This window comes from Capra hircus, chromosome 3, assembly GCF_001704415.2.
Source record: "Capra hircus breed San Clemente chromosome 3, ASM170441v1, whole genome shotgun sequence".
In the NCBI taxonomy this organism is placed as follows: Eukaryota; Metazoa; Chordata; class Mammalia; order Artiodactyla; family Bovidae; genus Capra; species Capra hircus.
In genome coordinates, this window is record NC_030810.1 from 105703569 (window position 1) to 105722708 (window position 19140).

Here is a 19140-nt window from a genome sequence, read left to right on the forward strand (position 1 = left end):
ACCTTCAGCTGAAAAGAGGGTGATGCTTATGCACACCAAGGCTTGTGCATCAGAAAGGAGGATTCCCAAGGGAAGATTCCCAACCAGACCCAGGTTCTTCCTGGGAGTGGGGGGTGCAAGCTGTCTCTCTTTGTGCTTTGGAAGGTGGGGGTTGGGGTGGTTGCCATGGCAACATAGCATGGAACACCCACCTTCCCAACATCCAGCCCCAGAGGACCTAGAGAGTTCGGGGGGATAATGGATTGACACCCCCTGATGCCCCCACCACCTGGCACTGCCAGCCGGAGATGGCGGCATCAAATCCTAGAGAGAATGGCCCCTTTGTTTCTAGGCTTTCGGTGCTGGGGGGGCAGGACTGGGCACACAGAAGGGCCTTTCCCAGGCCGCGTTCCAGTCTGTGTGGCTCTTGCTGGCCTCTGGAGACTCCTTGTGGTCATCCACTGCCCTCTCTGCCCTGGCAGATGGTTGCCTCCTTGCCTTTCCTCCCATGGGCTTATCAGCTACTGCTAGGTATGCCTTCCCCTGTGCTTCTCCCTGAGGCCTCCCTTTCAAGCCTTCTCAGACAGAGAGAACAGTCAATTCCAGCTCTTCCTGGCTTGTGTGGACACCTCATATGCCCGGACATGCATCCTGTTCTTTTTTGTATGGGGACAATCGGTGAACTTTCCCTACCTGCAGTAGGCCTGCTCTACCCATCTCAAGCAGGGAGAGTCCTTAAAGAGGTATCAGATACAATAAACAGGGCCAGGATGGATACCAGGAGCCTGGCCTGTCCAAAGCCAAATCCAAAACCAGGATTTTGGCCTTTCCACTAACCAGCTGAGTGACCTTGGTCATATCTCTTCCATTCTCTTGGGAATCTGTAAAACAAGGGATATAGAGTTGATGCCATCTAAGGCTCTACCTGATCCACATGCTCTGTTTCTTAAATGTTGTTATTGTTTCACTGCTCAGTTGTATCTGACTCTTTTGCAACCCCATGGACTATAGCCCACCAGGCTCCTCTGTCCAGGGGATTTCCCAGGCAAGAATACTGGGGTGGGTTGCCATTTCCTCCTCCAGAGGATCTTCCTGACCCAGGGATCCAACCAGAGTCTCCAGTGTCTCCTGCATTGGCAGGTGGGTTCTTTAGCTCTGAGCCACTGGGGGAGCCTGAATCTTATATGACCTTAGCTTAAATTCTTCCAGAAATTTAACCCTCAAACCTCTTGCTGCTGGAGCCCTCTCATTCAGACTCTCCGAAGTGGACAAACCCTATTTCCTGGAGATGGAATGACAGCTGCCATCAGCCTCTTCCTCTCCCTGAGACTTAACAACTGCCTGCAAACAACTCCCAAAGATTAAAATTCTGTCTTTGATATATAACCGTGCAGACAGGATTCCCCTCCTAACCCCTGCAAAGGGGGTCAGCACAGCCACCTCATTCATCGCCTGGGAGCTGTCCGTGGTGCTGGATACGGTTCTGGTGCTCTTGCGGCGGAAAGAGGGCAGGAGAGTGGTGGAACACCCATTCACCCCAGGTGAAAACTAAAGGGAAGAGAAGAAAAGAAGCAGAAACATTTGGAAACAGTAAGGAGGGGGGCAGATGTATTTCTGAAGAAATACATCTGTATCTCCTCTCTGAAGATCTCCAAATAGCCAGTACTCCTCTAGGGGAGGAAGAGATCAAGAGTCAATGAAACTCTGAACCTCACACTCCTTCATCCCTAATGCTGTAAGTGTCCGGATTAGCTCAATCCTCATCTGGATCCTACTCAGAAATCCACAGGGAGATGGAGTCATAGTTCCTGCCCTTATGGTATAGTTCAGGTTGAAGCAGTTGATGGATTACAGACCTCTAAATTCCATCCTAAATTCTAAGGCTCCTACAAGGAATTCAGTAATAAAAATGAAGAAGATATACAATCTGCCTGATAGTATTATAGCTATTAGGAGCTTGATGGCGTGGGTAGAAAGATAGAAAAGATAGGAAAGGGCATGTGTGTGCCTGCTTGCATGTGTATGTGTGTGTATGTGTGTGAGCATGTATTTCCCAGGCAGAGTGATAAGACTATATCAGTGGTTCTTAACCCTAACTGCACATTTAGAAATACCAAGGGAGCTTTTAAATGATATTGATGCCTAGGCCTTATTCTCAGGCACTCTGGGATGTGCTGGACCCAAATATCAGTAACTTTTTAAAAGCTTCCTAGGTGATTTTAGTGCATAACCAAGTTGAGAATCACTGGTCTGGAAGAAAGTAAATGTGAATATTTTCAGGGGTTAAGTCTGATCACCTGGAGGAAGAGGGCAAGGCTAGGGCCCCTGAAGAAGGGAATGAATAAGGAGGAGAAGGACAAGCTCGTGTAACCTCCCCTTGCCTAGGAGTTCTCAGTGGCCTCAAGCCTGACCTGGAGACCGACTCAGGTGTTGGGCCTGTCCCTTCCCTGCTGTGAGAGCTCACACCACCCCAAGTCAATGAGATACACTTCCCCCCACCCTGGTCCTTTGCACAGAGACAGGGAATGGGTGCAATAACCCCGAGGGCATGCTGTTCCCCTTCACCCAGAAGGTCCCCAGGGAGGCAGTTGTGGAAGGTAAACAGCAACAATGGTCTCTTTCAGTGTCCAGATTCCAACCCTTCAGTCCAATTAGCAGACACAGCAAACAGCAATTCAGCTGCCTTCAGCCGCTGTCATAACAAACTCAGAGCAGCCTTAATGGGGGGATTAGGGCAGGAGGAGGGGGGTGTCACTCTGAGCCCTGGGAGAGCCTGGGTGGCAAAGAAGGGTTCCCCTTTTCTCTAACTCTCTCCTATCTAAATACACTCCGGCCCAACCTTACCTTCCATAGCCCTACTCCTCATTCTCCTCAGAGCTCCGAGAATGTTTTTTATAGTTTTGCCTATTCTTTCCTCCCAGTGATTTTAAAGCATTACCCGAAACTCATTTAACAACTAGGGAAGTTGGCACCCCCTGCCCTGGATGAGACAGTGCTGTAACTACTCAAGATCTCTGAGGTCTCAGTAGCAAAGGAAGGGAGAAAGAAAGTCAAACATCCCCAGAATACCCGAGTGGAAAGGAGGTGAAAAAAATAAACACCGGGATTCCCACTCGCAAGCCTTGGGAAGTCCAGAACTCTAGAAGGGCTTCCAGATGTGGAAGAATGCAGAGGGGCCTGTGCTCTCTGGTGAGGTATCAACCTGGGGAATCAGGAGTAGGTGGTTGAGAAGGTGGGGGGTGGGGCTGGGAGGCCAAAGGATAGAAAACCTTCTGTGAGTCACTGAGCAATGAAGAAAAGTCTGCATGCTCTTTAGTTCATTAATTACACCCACTATCTAACTGGTCCTTTAATTTAATAAACTGTTTTTAGTAACTCTAGAAGCTTAGTCGAATAAATTTGGAATTGTCATTTATACAAGCCATATCTCTCTACCTACATAAGTCAGTTTACCAATCCTAAGTACTCTTACCAATACATGGTAAGATTTATTAAGGAGAAAAAAATACAAAGGTCATTCTGCCACGTGGACGCCAGCCTCTTTCCTTAACAGACTTCCCAGAGTCTGTTCCTCTTCCCCCAGGCTTCAGACACTGCTTCCTCGGGTCCCAAGAGTCCCTCCTTGATTTCAAAGCTAGAAGAGGAGGGGGAACTTCCTTAAATTTAAATCTTCGGAGATCCTCAGCATAGAATATGCCAAAAAGCTGTCCTTTCTGCATTCTGACATCAATCATATGCTTTCAAACAGTTGCTCCAACCTGTAGCATTTATCACCTCTGCAGTCAAAGAATTACTCATTACCTGTGGGTATCGTAATGTATAAGACCTTTATTTATAAAGAATTCTTCATTTGTTCCATATAACAACCCTGAGGATACAAACTCTTACCCCCAGTGAACAAATATCTGATCAGAAGCTGGTAAATAATGGCACCTAAACCTAGACCGTGTTCAGTCACATTTGCTCATTCTCTTTCTCTCCCTAGACTTCTGACTGTGATGATTTCTATTATTGCAAGGATCTTTCAACTAAACCCTTTTGATGCCTAGATCTATGAAAAAGTTGCCCCAGGGTGAGGGTGTGAGTGAAAATGCAAAACTTGAGATAAATATTTAGAAGAAAATTGCCTTTGAACTCCTGGACTCAGAATTCAATAGGAGAGGGTATTGGGATAAAGGACTGAGGAGAGAAATGGATAAAGAAACCAGTTTAGAATTTGTTTTCCAGTAGGAATAGGTGGATATAGCAAGATGTGAACAGACCTAAAAATTACTGGACACAGAAATGTAATGATACAAAAGAGAAATTTCAACCCTGCCTCCACACATCCCCATTCTACCAGTTTTCCTACTGGGTTTAGCTGAAGAAGGTGCTAATGGTATAAAGGTCGGGGAAGGCAGAAGGAGGACTCTGTGGTGTCACTGTGACAGCGACATTTGGTAAACCCCTCCATATTTCAGAGTGTCTCTTCCTCTCCTGGATTTATAGCTATAAGTAGCCAGGAATTCCTAATCTCACATCAGAGCTTCCGACCCATCATGGATCACACACATTCAATCTCACACCAGCTCACACATCACTCAGTTTCTCACACTCATAAGCAGACACAAACATTGTCACCCACCATTCTCTTGGCAACCCCATCTATACACCCACACATGCGGCCGATGCAAACCCCCACCCCCCACAACTCTCCTGGCTTCTATTTGCCCTTTCCACTGAGGAGCTTGTTTTGTAGGATGTAAACCCTCAACCCACCACTTCCCACAGGCCCTCTGTTCTTCTTTGGAGATTCTGTGGTCAAATGTGCTAATAGAATATGACAATAATAATATAAACCCAAATTGTGTGGCTAATAATATAGGTTCTGAGTCTCATGTGGATGAGCCTTAGTAGATCCAGAATACATGTTGCCAGCCAGTTATAAGATAAAAAAAAAAAAAAAAAGAAAGGCAACCCTTGTTCACAACCGGGCCTTGCATCTCTCAGTGGGCTTTCCTTCTCCCCTGGTGCGTGGATTACCTGCCTCTCACCCCCATCTCAGTCTAATCCACTTCGACTCTCAGTCCTTCCCTTAGGCAAGTGTAGAGAAGTAGAGAAGGAGAAAAGTATTGGATTTGAAACCACTGAGTGACATTAGCGTTTCATTTGAGTCTGTGGCTCCTGTTTGTAAAATGCGGTTAGTAACAGCTACCTCACAGGGCTGGAGGATCAAAGAAAGGCTTGCAGGCAGAGTGCTCTTAGGAGAAATACGGTGTGGCGCGTTAGGGATTATTAGTGCCTGCCCCAATCCCACTCCCTTTCTCCCTAATCCTGTCTCCAGTTGTCCCTCCCCCCCAAAAAAAGGTAGATTTCAAAAGAGCTGAAATAGACAAAAAGTCTGCTAATCTCCCTTTCCTTCAAACCTCGGAAGACATATGTACTCTGGACTCTCTGAGGCCCAATTGTTTTAGTTTGGATTCCCCAATATTCCTGCCACATAATATATAATAGAATCATAATCTTCTAGCTATAAAATCAGCTCCTGGGAGGAAATTTTAAATTTACACGGAAACAGGAGTCAGTACAAGGTCGTTTGCCCAGTTCTTCTGCTCCCTTTAGACTCCTTAGGGCCCTGCCCTGTGTTCTGAAATGCGGGGTGGGGTGGAGGGGGGCATGGTGGGGGTTTGTTGGGATGGGAACAGATAATGCACAGGGAGCTACTTCTAGTTTTGCTGCCTGTTACTTTTATTCTCCCTAGTGACTAGACCATCCTCCACTCAACTGCACCTAAAACACTCTTTTGCTTAAAATATTTAGGTCAGGCCAGATAAATGGATTCTTTTAGGAAAGGCCCTGATTAATCTCTCTAATTCTTTGCTTTCTCCCAGCAGCATAAATACCAAGCTACAAATTCCTTTGTGTTTGAGCTCCTTGAGGCCATTTGCTCTTGGAGATGATTTCCAAGACAGTGAGGATGGGGTGGGAAGGTAGTGTGTCCTGAAAGACCCCATCACAACCCCTTTGGTCAGTGAAGACAAAGCTGGCATGAGAAGCTTTGCAAAACATCAAATTCAGGTCCCGAGTGGGAAGGAGGAAAGAATATGAAAACAAGGGGGCTGAGAAATACTTTGCACTCTGTTGCCCACAACCCAGCCTGGGCAAAAAGGCTCCCCATGAGCAGCCCAACCTGGACCCCTAGTACTTCCAGCCTCCCTCCGCGTATCTCCTGCTTCGCCACTCTCAGCACGCGGCCAAGCTGAATAGACCGATAGGGCTTTAGGGAGCAGATCAAAGCCAAGACTGGCATTCTTAGGTGACCTCCCCCAAACTCTCCGGCCCCAGCAATAGCTGTGAATAGCCTGCGGGAAGCTGTTTCCCAGCGCCCGCGGGAGAGGCCTGGGCCAGGAACCCCAGGCACTGCCCAGAATAACCCCAAAACGAGATTTCAAGAGATCTCTCCCTTGGAGCAGCGTTCCCGGGCGCTGACTGCCAGAAACGGCCCGGTCTCGGGAGGTAACCATCACGCCCTTTCTGCTACCCCGCAACTAGGCGGTGGAAAGCATTGCATCGCGCCTGGCGAAAGTGAAACAGGACTGCGACTCCTACCTGCGCGGACCGAAGTTGGAGGGTGGAAAGACGCCCCGACCGGTGCGGTCTTGAGGCCCGAGGGCCGCCGGGTCCTCTTCTCGCCTCCCAAGGCCCGTGGGTCCTCACGGCTTTAGCCCCTCCCTTAGGCCTCCCGTCCGCCCGTGCCGCCAGCTTTCCAGGGGCCCCTCTGCGCAGTGTATGGGGTTATTTTTACTTTCGGTTATCTAGCTTTATGAAGACTCCACACCACTCATACAGCTAGATAACCAAAGATAACAACCAACCCCGCCTCCTGGCTGCAGTCGCCGCCTCTTCCACGCAGCCGCCTGGCTGCCGCTGCCCACGCCTGTATCGCCGCAGCCTCCTGGTCGCCCGCCGGTGGAGGTTGGGGAAAGGGTACACTGGGAGAGGGGGAGGACAGAGAGAGAAGCAGAGTCCAAGACAGAAAAAGACTCAGAGACGCTGCGGTACAGACACGACGGAGACCGAGAAAGGCGTGGAAAGATGCGACGGCCGATGGCGTCGAAGTCCGGAATCACCCCCGGATCTCAGAAGCTTGCGATGCCTGGTTTCCCGCTCCCCATTCGAGCCAGAAGCCAGAGTGCCGCTGGTCCCTGGGAGGAGGGACTCGCAGGCTTTTCGTGCCACCCGGGAAGACTTCAGGGACCGAGGCAGAGGCCTCGCAAACCTCACGGTGTCTACACTGCCCCCTCCTCTGGAAGATCCAGCCGCATCCGATAGCCTGAGCCTTGGCTTTCAGCGAAGCCCAAGCCTCCGCGTGGGGTCGTAGCGCGGAACAGCGGAGCCGACTCCACCACATCTCCCAACTCCCGAGGGCGGTGGAAGCGAAGTGGAGCTCACGCCGCGGGGTCGGGGGGAGGCGGGAGAAAAAGCTGGATCCTAGCCACCGACTAAAAAGGGCAACGGGCAGCGAAATCCTGGGGGTAAAACCCCGGAGGCGTCCCACTAGGAAACAGGGAAATCCCGGCAACCCAAAGAGAGAGGGAAATGGGGGCGGGGAGGCAAGCCGGAGACTCCCTAGCGAGTGTCTCTAGGAGAGAAGGACAGGGAGAGACACCATGCGGGAAGGGATCCGATAGCGCACCCGTGAGATGGGGAAGGAGGAAGAAAACGGAGGGCGGGCTGGGAAGGTGAGCCGAGTCCCTGGGCCCACAGGACCCCCAGAGAAATGGCTTTGTACAAAGAGATCCAGAAATCACCCAGGGCTGTGAAAATGGCCGGGGGTCCAAAGCCAGAGGAAGTGCTGTAGGTTGGTGGGGGTTCCAATCAGGAATCGGAATCAAGGAGGTTCCGGGAGCCCCGAGGAGGGTGTGGGGCTCGGCCAGCCCCAGTTGGCGGAGGCCCGGGCACGGAGGCGCCGGATTCCAAGGCGCTAACCCACCTCGTGTCCCAAGCCGCCCAGGCCACTTACATCGAGCCCAGTGTGCCCATCCGTGCTCTCCCTCGCGGTCCTCCCGGCACGTTCCCGCCCGCGGAACGCCATGGCCCTGGGTTCGAGGTGCCGGGGCTCAGCGGGCGCCGGGGTGGAGGCGCCCGCCGGGATCTCAGCCTCCGCCGAGCTAAGGCGAGCAGGGCAGAGCTCACCTTCCTAACTCCCTCCCCAGCCTCTGCCGCTGCTCTGGCCCGGGCGCGCTCCGGCTCCGGACTTTTCATTCATCCTTTCGTGCTCCCTCCCCAGACCAGCCTCTGATTGGCTTCGCCGAGTCTGACGTCACCGCCTCGTTCTCCCACCGGCTCCGCCCCTCCCCCTTCCCGGGTTGAGCCGGAGCGCGCAATTGGGGCGCCCTTCCCCCCGGAGAACGGTGAAGGGGGTGGAACTACTATGTCTGTGTGCTGATTCTCAGCCTTTTGCTGCCTCACACATTCCCGAGACCTGCCTGCCATCTCCAATCCATTGCCATTTGTGGTTTTGATCTCCAACCTCACTCTGTAGGTTCTACATTTTCCATTTTGACCCAAGGTATGTTGCACCAGGTCCAGGGTTCAAAGATGGGAAAAGAGATCGGGTGATATCTCCTCAAAAAGAACCAGATTACTGGAGACTCAACCTCTGCCGGCCTTCTCGCATCAGGATATCCTTTGTGCTTCTAAGATTCTGACCCATTCCAGACTGTAATCTTAATCTTTTAGGATGGACAGGAACCTCCCTTATTGGTTTTCAACCCAAAACAGCGAGGAAAAGATCCTGGAAGTTTGGGACTCCTACTGGGAGATGCAGGGTGTGAGCGAGCCTCGACCTCCTTTTTCACCGTGCAGAAATGAGAATATCTCAGGAACTTGTTCTCAGCACCAAAGTTCCAGGTAGGGTAGGCTGGGGAATCCCAGCTGACATTAATCTGGGCAACACACAGAGATTTGACTCAGCCCTGCAGGCCCTCCCTAGCGCTTTCTCTTCCTCCCCCATCCTGTGCGCCTCCAACCGCGAGCCTGGCACCCTCACCCCGGGTTCCATCTCCAGGTGTCTGGAGAGCCGGAGTCACAGGGAGAAAAATCATTCTCAGACAAGGTTTTCCGACCTGGATCCCCAGCTGCCCAGGAGAATCAGAAAACAGCACACACAGGTCTGCAGGCAGGGTCAGAACTCTCTCAGATCCGTGGAGCTCTCTGAGATCGAGCTGCGAACTCCCACTTGAGCCGCCGTGCCTGACAGGTCTCGAGTTACCCTATCACTCCACCACCCTCCTCTGGGCTCCTTTTCTAAAAACAAACAAACAAACCCTAAGACTTGGATACCTGAAGCCAGTCCCTCTGCCTAATCTGGGCTGGCTCCTTTCTACAGGGATCCTACAACAACCGAAGTGCCCCCCAGGAGACCCAGGATTCTCCATCAGACCCAGCCAGGTTGTTTTATCCGTGGGGAGTGGGGCGGGGGTGGGGGGTGGCCCTCTGCATAGTCTAGGACAAAGCCCAGCCCGAATGCTATTTGCCTTGGTTAGTCGTGGGTTTCATTTGGGGCTCGCCTTAAAGACTGCAAAGTCTGAATAACTGCTGCATGGTTGTGAGGCAGGGTGTGTGTGTGGGGGGGGGGGCACTTTGGAAAAGGACAAAGGCCAGGGACTTGTGTTTCCCCACCAGAGTGACAGTAGGAAGCTGAAGTTGTTGGCCTGATTTCCCAGGTTACAGGACACTAACGGTGGGGCTGTACTTGGCCCCCTCTGTCTGCCTCCATAGCGTCTCAAGGGCCTTACCCAAGGGAAAGTCTTTCTAGAAATGGCCACACTATCAATTCTTTACCCTCCTAGAACTGAAAGCACACTAGTCAATGGTGGGGTACAGTTGCAGAAAGGCGAACCCTCCCCACTCTCAGAGATAGACCTACCCAACAGATGTGCTGCTAAATGTATCCCCTAAATGCATCCTCCATGCCAGGCCCCAGAGAAACAATAGGCCTCTTTGTACCTACAAACCTCCTCAAGTATTTCTCAGTCGACCACCTCACACCCCTTTACAGGATACCTAACATCCTCTAGACATTCTAGCAATCCTAAATAGGGACTGCACTTCTTCAAACACACCACCAACTTCCCCTACAAGTATTTCCCCACCTCCCCTCCCACAAGATCTTTTAAAAGCACTTTAAATAAACCCTTTCTGCCCCTCTACCTTCCCCTTACCCACTGCCTGGAGGCTTGGGCCAGCAAGTAGGAAAGAGGCTGTGTTGCTAGCTAGCACTCTCCCTTTTCTTCTCTGTCCCTAATTTCCAACCAAGTCCCCTGCCTCTATGAGGCCCAAGCTTAGCTCCACAATTCCTTACCCAGGGCTGGACCATCCAGACAGCCTAGCAAGAAATAGTTGGGATCAGCAGGAGCCACATTTTTGTCAGAGAGGAGGACAGAAAGGGTTTTTCTGCCCAACAGAGACCGCACCCCCCCAACTTATTACCCAAATTCAACTCAACTGGATTTCCTAAAAAACCAAGTTCAGGAAAGAAATGGGTACAAATCTAATTTTCTCCAAATAGCTAGATAAAGAGCTAACTACCCTTGTGTCTTACTGTGGCTTTGGCTCTTCCAGAGTACCTCAGTCTAAACAAAGTGTCCAAATATGGGAGGAGGGGGGTAGCACAAAAGAAAACAGAGATTATTCTACATTGTCCTGGTACTATCTACTTGGAATCCCCCTCTATGCCTAGATTTCTGATGAAGTAATGTTTTGTTTAGTTTTGTCTGGGTAGACTTGATGACCTGATCTCCCACAGTGCCTGCTCAGAAATGATGATGAGTGGGGCATCTGCCTTTATTCTAATGGAGACAGAGCTACAAGCCGTGAAAGAAGGAGAGAACTCTCCACCATCATGTTAACTGGGGTTGGTTTGTATACCAAGCCATGCTGCTCCAGTTTCAAAAAAAGATGCTACTTTGAGGGTAGCAAAAGAGACAGTCCGTCAAGGTCAGAGGTGGTTTCATACATACTCAGCTCTATGGTATCTAACACTATGTCTAAAAGATAGTGGGTGCCTGATGAATAACTGATGAATTGACAGAATGTGTGTCCCTGTGGGTGCGGCTGCAAGTCTGAGTTTGCCTTCCTGTGGACTGAGCCCATCGTGGGTGGAGAAGCAAGGTATTGACAAAATGAGTGTCCTATGTGGTCTGTGTATGGGTTTGAGAGGGGAGTAGGGGGAGTTGTATGTTAGTGACTATTTGGCAGCTCCTTTGACCAGAGGAGCCCCTTCTGCTATGAAGAATTGGATACAGCAGACCTGGGAGAAGCCAACAGCTGGGGCAGAATGGGTGCATTGTGTCCCCCTTGCTCTTGGCTCACCAGCCTCAGTCCCTCTAGGAAGGCCTCAGTTGGAGCAGAGCTCTCTGCTTCCAGCACACAGCACATTCTGCCGCAGCGGTCTTAGAGCAATGGTCTACAGACCCCACCCAAGTCCTTCCAGGGAAATTCTGGCGGACTGAGGAGAGAGAACACCAACCCCCTGGTGCTGATCTGAGTCTCTAAGTGTCTCAGTTAGCCAAGGAGCATACATGCTTTGCCAGTGCCTGTCCCTGCCCCCACCTCTACAGCCCCGAGGCCCACCCATTGTCTGTGTCCCTGAAGAGGCCCATGTATAGGAAAACACGGCCTGAATTATGCCCTGTGCATGCAGCTTTTGGATGAATCTTTCTAGTTTGAGTCCCAAAATATATTTTGGCATCATGCCACTCTCTTGAAAATACTCAGGTAATTAAATAAAAAGCACATTTGTTCTTTGTTTCAATTATCAGGTTAATTTGCCTTGAAGATACAGATGAAAGCTGCATTTGGAAGAGGTTGAGTTCAGATATTTATTTCTGTCTTCGTGGTTCATTATTGTGAACATTATCATACATTATTCTTTTGCTACAGAATATTTGCATTTTCTATGGGATTGCACCAGATAAAAGCAAGAATTGGCAGTAAAAAAAAAAAAAAAATGGGGAAGCTGCCAAAAAAAAAAAACAAAAACACAACGTCTATATAGGCAGATGAGTTTAAAGGGAATGGAGACATAATCTGGACGATTTCTCCCCAGGGATACCACCCTTCTCTTCCCACAAAGTGTGTTTCCTCCTGTTCAGAGGCCAGCCTGAGAATTCCTCAGGGCTGTCTAAGCACTGCCTCCTCCAATGGCTCTCAGTTCTCTCCTTCAACTCAACACACCGCTCACTTGCTTGAGAGCCTTATGGAGTCAGGACGGTGACAGAGGTGGTTAGCCATAAGCAAATGGTCTCCTCGAGGGCAAAGCATGAATGTGTAAGGGTCTGTGTACGCATACATGCACGCGCATACACGAAAGCCTATCAACTAAGACAAACACAGTGACATAGCTGCAGATATTCGCAGCGGTGCCACCCCCCAGTTCCCACACACCCTGCACACACACCCACGCGCAGCTGTTTCAGCTCTCCAGGTGCCCCTTCAGCACCACCCACACCCTCTCCTTTCTCACCTCTATCATCCAGGTCCCATCCATAACTTTGCTCCTCTGCAACTCACTGCTTCCCAGCCCCACCCGCCCTGGGTCGATGGGCCTCCATCTCTGCCCTCAGGAGCCTCTGAGAGAAGGGCAAAGGGTCCCCAGAATCCTCAGGGCCTCTCCTCTCTCTCATGGAATGGGGCTCACCGGGTAGCCTTCATTCTTAAGTCACCGTGTTCCATCCCCATTATCAACGACTATCCAGGTCTTCCTACAATTAGAATAGACCCAAATCAGGGCCTGAAAGCTAGAAGAGAGCAGGCAGGGGGTTGAGAGGTATAAGGAACGGGGGAAAACCCAGGTGACTGCAGAGCCAGCTTCTTTCTCCACCCCACCCCCCAACACCACCATCAGAAACAAACAAATAAGAAAATAAGTACCCCCAAAGCCAAAGGTGGACACCTACGATGACACCAGAAACAAACGAGGCTGCCTCTTCTCCGATGCTCCGCTCCTGTCGAGGAGGAGAATGCAAAGGTTAAAGTCTTTTTTGTGGCTCCAATCCTCTCCCTAAAACCCCTGTCTCCCTGACACTCTTTCACCAACAGGGCTCTGGGCTGCACAGGGAAGCAGCTGGAAGAGAAAAGCCTAGATGGGCAGGGAAGGCAGGACCCCTGCCTGAGCTCTCTGGCTCCATCTTGCCTAGATACCTCTAAGCCAGGCCCATCCTCACAACCTCCCTCTAACTCCCTCCGAAATCACTGGGCCCAGGGATTTGAACTGAGCCTATGAAGATGTTGTGGCCCTTCTGATTGAACCTAGAGGAGTAATCCCCTGCCCAGTGGCTACCATCTCCTCCCAGATTCCTGCTGCTCATGGTACACCATGACAAAGCATGCTCAGGATGGAAGGAAGGATCTGGGGTCAGACGTATATTTTTGTCTATCTAGGTGTAACTGCATTGGAAACTCTAAAGTTCTAGGTGCTTAAGACACTGTCGATCGCATTCTGTCTCCAGCTTTCTTTTCTCTTCTCATCATTACCTACCTATCATCTATCCATGCATATCACTAAAGATCCATAAAGACATATCCTGTAGCTACCAATTTTCTCCCTTTCTTCTCCGTCTCTCTCTCACATATACAAAAGCTGTGAACACAAAGCAGTTGTTTTTTTTTTTTAATTTAATGTTGGGTATGAAACCCCGTCTCAATATTTTCTAGTCTTACTTTCTCAGTATTTTGCTTTCAGACTAAATTATGATTTTGGAGAATGACACGTATACCACAGGTAACCCAGGTCCTAAAATACTACGAGAAGTATATTACGTGTGTGTGTGTTGTGATAAATTAGTGAATCCTTCTACCTCAAACTCAATTTTACAACTAATTCTTCTTCTTCTTCTTTTTTTTTTAAAGTCAGGAAGATAACATACCTAAATGCAGAGGAAATCAGAAAAAAAGGAAGGCTGGGGGGGCAGGTTTAGGACTTAAATCAAATCTTGATTTCTAGGGGGGGTGTTTTGAATATGCCTCTCTCCCCTCTTCTAACATCCATGAATACCCACTTAATGCCCAGCTTCAGCTCTGCCAGCCCATCCATTTCATAAAGGGACATCTCAGTCTGAAAATATCTTCAAACCAAAGCGGGGGCCAACCCCAACTTTATCTTATTGCTAGACAATAAGCACAGGGCAATTGAGGAGCCTCTGGCTCCTCCCCCCACCCTGTTCACAAAGAGTCATGGGGTCCCTGGAACACTTGTGTCTCTTCTTGCTGACCTGTGCCCCACACCCCACTCTACCCCCTCACACACACACAGTGTACAGGGGGACGTGGGGACAAGGACCACACCCCAGGAGGCATGGGATATGTGTGTGCTTGTTCTGCGGTGGGTAGCCTCGGCCTCTCCCAGACAGCTGGCCTCTGGGGAACCAGAAATAACCTGCTGGCCTCCAGCCTCTGCCACCCCACGAGGGTCCCAGCCTGCCTCCCAGAAAGCACCGCGAGGGGTTGGGGCCCGAGATAAGAATAGTGCCTCTTTCCTGTCTCCTCTGACCCTTCTCCAAACACAAGAAATTAAAAAGCCACCATCAGATGGGTCTCCTGAGGCTGGGGCAGGGTTCTCTCCCTTTTTTGAACCTAAGCATCTGCCCCAAAACCTCGCTTGCCTGTAAGCTCCCCTCAGCCCCTTTCCCACCTCCCAGCTCATGAGAAAAGCAAGGAGAGGGGGAAATAAAATTAATCTATATTCTACAAGTGTTTCTTTTTTCCCCCTAACTCTGGTCTCCTCCCTTTTAGAGATATGGCTCCTTCCCCAACCCGCAGTGACCCCAGTCCCTCAGACTCTGTCTGCCCCTAAAACCTGAAGTCTCTGGCGGCAGAGAGGAGTAGAGCCAGAGAAAGCAAAGAAGGTCAGGAGCCTGAATATAGCACCGTTTTCTCTCTTCCCTCACTTCTCCACTACAACCTTCCTTCCTGCCTCTCCTCTTGTGCAAGCATTAAGATGTTGGCCCTGTCTGGTGGGGAGAAGGGAGGGGCAGATTAATAGGATCAGTAGCACCGTGACCCTAAAGCCCCCCTGAATCCCATTGACAAACTTAGTGAGCTGTCTCCGGGTTGGCCGGGGCTGGCGGGGAGGAGGGAGACCAAGAGGCGCTCCGGGGCAGCTGGGCAGGGCCCTGCCTCAGCTCACCTCGATAGATAGATGGGGAAGCGGGAGATGAAATCCCACTCTGCTAGCTACTCCTACACACCACACACACACACACACACACACACACACACACACACACAAGCCTCTTCCCTTTTGGTCACCCCCTCAGTCTTTCCTCAGCCTTTCTGTGATTCCTGCACCCGCCTCCATTAGCCAGTGGGCAAAGTAGGAGGGTAGGATGCCCTAACAGATTTTAGAGGATCCCTTCCCACCCCCAGCCCGGATGTCTGAGGGGCTAGGACCCTTCCAGATGAATGGCCACTTACCGGCTTCTGGGAGGAGGCGCGCTGGCTCGGTGGCCCCTGCCGCTGGCCTGCCTCTTTCTCCGGCTCCTAGCCTCTTGTGGAGTGGAGGATGCGGCTCCGATGACGTAGCATCTGTCTATCCATTCAGGAATTTCGCTTGCCTCCCTCTTTCTTTCTCGTGCTGCTCTCCCTGGAAAGGCAGCAAACAGGGGGTGCTGCCCCTGTCTGGAGACACCCCCCAGGATAACAGCCCACTCTGATGAAGCCCCTCCTTCTCGCATCTCATGCCTGTCAGGGAAGGGGTCTTTGTCATCTCCACTCTTTCCCATCTCCTCCTACTGTCTTTTCTAACCTGAGGCAAGAAGAAGGGGCTAAGGAAAGCTATTGTTCCTCCAGGACCCCTCATTCCCAAAGGAAGCAAGAGAAAGGGTGTGACGGGGATACCCCATTCCCAGCCTCCTTCCAGTTCTAATTCACCTTCGAACTTGAGAGTGTGATTAAATGATGTGTGTCTCGGGTGGGGAGTGGAGTTGATAAAGAGTGATAGAAAGAGCACACAGTTTGTCATTTGGAGGGTCAAAGTATTCCAGTCTCCCTTTCCCAAACCTCCCCCAGCTCCCTGTCCTTGTCAGCTCGAAGAATCACAAATCCAGACCTTAGCTGTGAAGGAGAAAGTGGCAATCCGAAGATGAAGGCTGAGAGCTTGAGGGGGGAACGAGGTGGGGCAGGGTGGTGAAAGCCAGCACTTGGAAGTCTAGACAGGAGCAGAGGAGGGGTGGGACCACAGATTCAAAGTAGGAGATAAATTATCTTGTTCTAAGAAGAGGAGAGCGATTTGGGGGTTGGTTTCCAGGGCTGGGGTCCCGATACTTGGTGGAAGCTGGGGCCCAGAATGGTACAATGGTCGGGTCTCTTTTCTCTCTCTCACCCCCACCTTCAGCCCCTCCCTTTTCCTCCCCCCCACTCTTCCTGGCCTGCATGGGAACTCAGTCTGAGCTCGACGTGACAGACAGCAGGCCTGCATGCTAATGAAGTTTGTCTCAAGTTCATTGTCAAAGCCCCCCCTTCCCCAAGGCCCCCTCCTCTCTTCTCTCATACACAAATCTCCCTCCAACTTTTGTCCCACAGACCTGGAGGCCACTTGAGTCTCGGCTGGCTCCCCTCTCTCACCCTCCCCCACTGCTTTCAGTCTCCACTCTCCTCACCACCTCCCTCAGCTGGGGCGGGGGGCTCCCTTCTCCCTGGTGCCTTCCCAGCCACCTTCTGGCCTGGCCATCCCTAAGCTCTGAAAGAGGGATTCTGAGGGCAAAGGTCAGAGTCTATAGACCCGGTCCTCCTCTCCCCACCCCAAGGTAGGGAGACTTTGTGGAGGTGGGAGAAGATACCAGACAGCCCCCACTCAAGGCTCCCTGCCCCGGTTCTCAGCCCTGTCCTGGCCCAGTCCCCCCATTCCAGCCTCAGCTTCCCCCGCCCCTCATTCCTCCCATTATGATTATTTTGCTCTCCCCTTGATTACATCTGCTTCACTAGCTCAGAAATAAAGATCCTTTGAGACTAATTTTGCACCCCCCACCCCCAGCTCCCCACCCCTTCCCTCCTCCTTCCCTCTAGACCAGGGCTCCCTTTAGCTCCTTTCTCACCGCCTGGAAGACATTGAGTTCCTTGTCTAGGGAGCTGGGGGTTGAAGGGAGGGGGTGCTAGTGGAATGGGGGGGGGGTCTCTCCAACTCTGGGACGTGTCCAGCAATCCAAACCTGTCCTTCCTTTGTTCCTACAAATCTCTCCATACTGTCACCACCCTCTGGAGCCTGCCTTTCTCCCAGTAACCAGGGGATTGGGGAGGAAGGGGAGGAGGACCCTGAACTCACTCCACCCCTCAATTCCAGAGAAAAGAGGGAGGGGGAGAGAGGCAGGAAAAAAAAATTTAATCCCCCCCTCATTAGCCAGAAAGGAAGCGAAAGGGGATAATTATAATTAAGAGCAGACAGCTGTGGATTGCGTCTTTTATGTTCTTCCAAGCTTCCTCCCCACCTCTGCCACTAGCACCCAAAAATCTGCACAACTCCTCGAGCATCTTCCCCCTGGTTTCCTGAGAGTGGGGAGCTCGCTAAGAGAGTAAGGCTGGGGGGTGGATTTGGGGAAGGGGGCTCTACTTCCTCTCCCATAGACAGCACTTTCTCAGATATTGTGAGAGGCCTGGGAATATGGAGATATCCTCTTCCTGTCCCCCAACCTGAACCCCAAAGCATGGGCCTGTAGGAGGTGGGGGCGTTCAGGTAATAATAACTAATTCAATAATTTGGGGACATCTTTGATTTCCCTAATAAAATAGTTATAACTTATTCATAATGATACTGAGTCTAAGAATTTAAATATAACCTAGAATATCTTCTCATTCAGGCTTCTCTTTCCTCCTTCCTTGGAGGGGCCTTTAAACATGAGAGGGGTAATGAAAAGCTGGAAGAGCTAGGGGGATCTGTCAGGGAGTGTGTTGTGTCTAAGAGAGGCTCATAGATTTAAAGTACACAGAAAGGCACACAGATGCATATGTATGTATACTGGATAATTTTCAGGGTGGTGTTGCTAGGCCTAGCTCTGCTATCCTATGTATTTATAGAACTTGATCATAGGCCAGAACAGCAGGGTAATTATAGCAATATTAGCATATATGCAAATCAGGTAACCTATATACGCTGAATGGAAGCAGATTATTATTTATTTCTCTCCCCCTCTCTCCTTCTCTGGTATCAGCTCTGGCTTCTCAGAGCTGCACACCAGCAATTATCTGACATTATAAGAGGGGGTTGTAGCCCCAGAGGAGGGGGCTGAGGGGAATAGGACAAGAAAAAAAAAAAAAAAACCTGCAGGCGGGTTTTATCTCATTTTACTCAATGTTATTCTGTGAAGCTAGGGAGGGGCTCAGTGAGAATACTTTGAATTAACAAAGGGAGGGGATATGGAGAGACAGAGACCTGAGAACAGAGACAGCTGAAGTCAGAAAAGCCTTGAAGCAATGACAGAGATGGCAGGTCCACAGTTCAGGAGAGTGAAGGCTCCAGGAACAGAGGGGTGAACTCACACAGAGCCACCAGGAATCTGGATCTCAGAGAAAACAAGGATCTAAAAGCCAGAGGGATGAGTTCTCTAGGTCACTCAGGCTTGGGCGTGGGGCAGCCTGCGGGCTCAGGCCTTCCCCAGTGGTCTGCGGGCTCCAGAGCCCAACCCAAGGACGGTACCAAGTCCTGTGCCCTCTTTGCATCACTCAATAAATGGCAAGGGATCTGAGCAGAAGCGTCGTTTACTCCACCCACCACGGGGTAAGCATAAATGGCATGGAGAGAGCAATGACAGTCTTAACTTTGTCCTTGCTTTTCCTTCATATTGCCCCAGGGCTTGCCCTGCTGAGCCGGGTACCCCTTCCTCTGCCTTGCTGGGTGGGATTCTGCTGGCGCATGGCTGCCATGGACCAGCGAGCGGCTGGGATTTCAGAGCCTCGCCTATATGCTCCCTTCCTTCTCCACCTTCCTTTCTCACACCAGTGCTGAGCCGGGAGCCCTCCACCTCCTGTCTCCTCTCCTCCCCCGGGTTGTGCAGCCATCAGCCCGGTCAGTCTCTGGCTCCCCCCCACCTCCCCGTTAGATCTCCACAGGCTGCCTAGGTCTCTAGGGAGTCAGTCACACCACTGCCTCCCTTTTCACACTCTGTACCTCTTTTACTAAGACACTGT

At 50.9% G+C, this 19140-nt stretch overlaps 1 long non-coding RNA gene across 1 annotated transcript; it reads right to left on the minus strand.

Moving 5' to 3' along the window:
- On the minus strand, positions 1091-15635 carry LOC102175818. The gene is made up of 4 exons (XR_001917879.1): positions 15436-15635; positions 12895-12968; positions 12662-12725; positions 1091-1527 (listed from the first exon to the last, which is right to left on the minus strand). It is a non-coding gene; the product is annotated as an uncharacterized LOC102175818 (long non-coding RNA).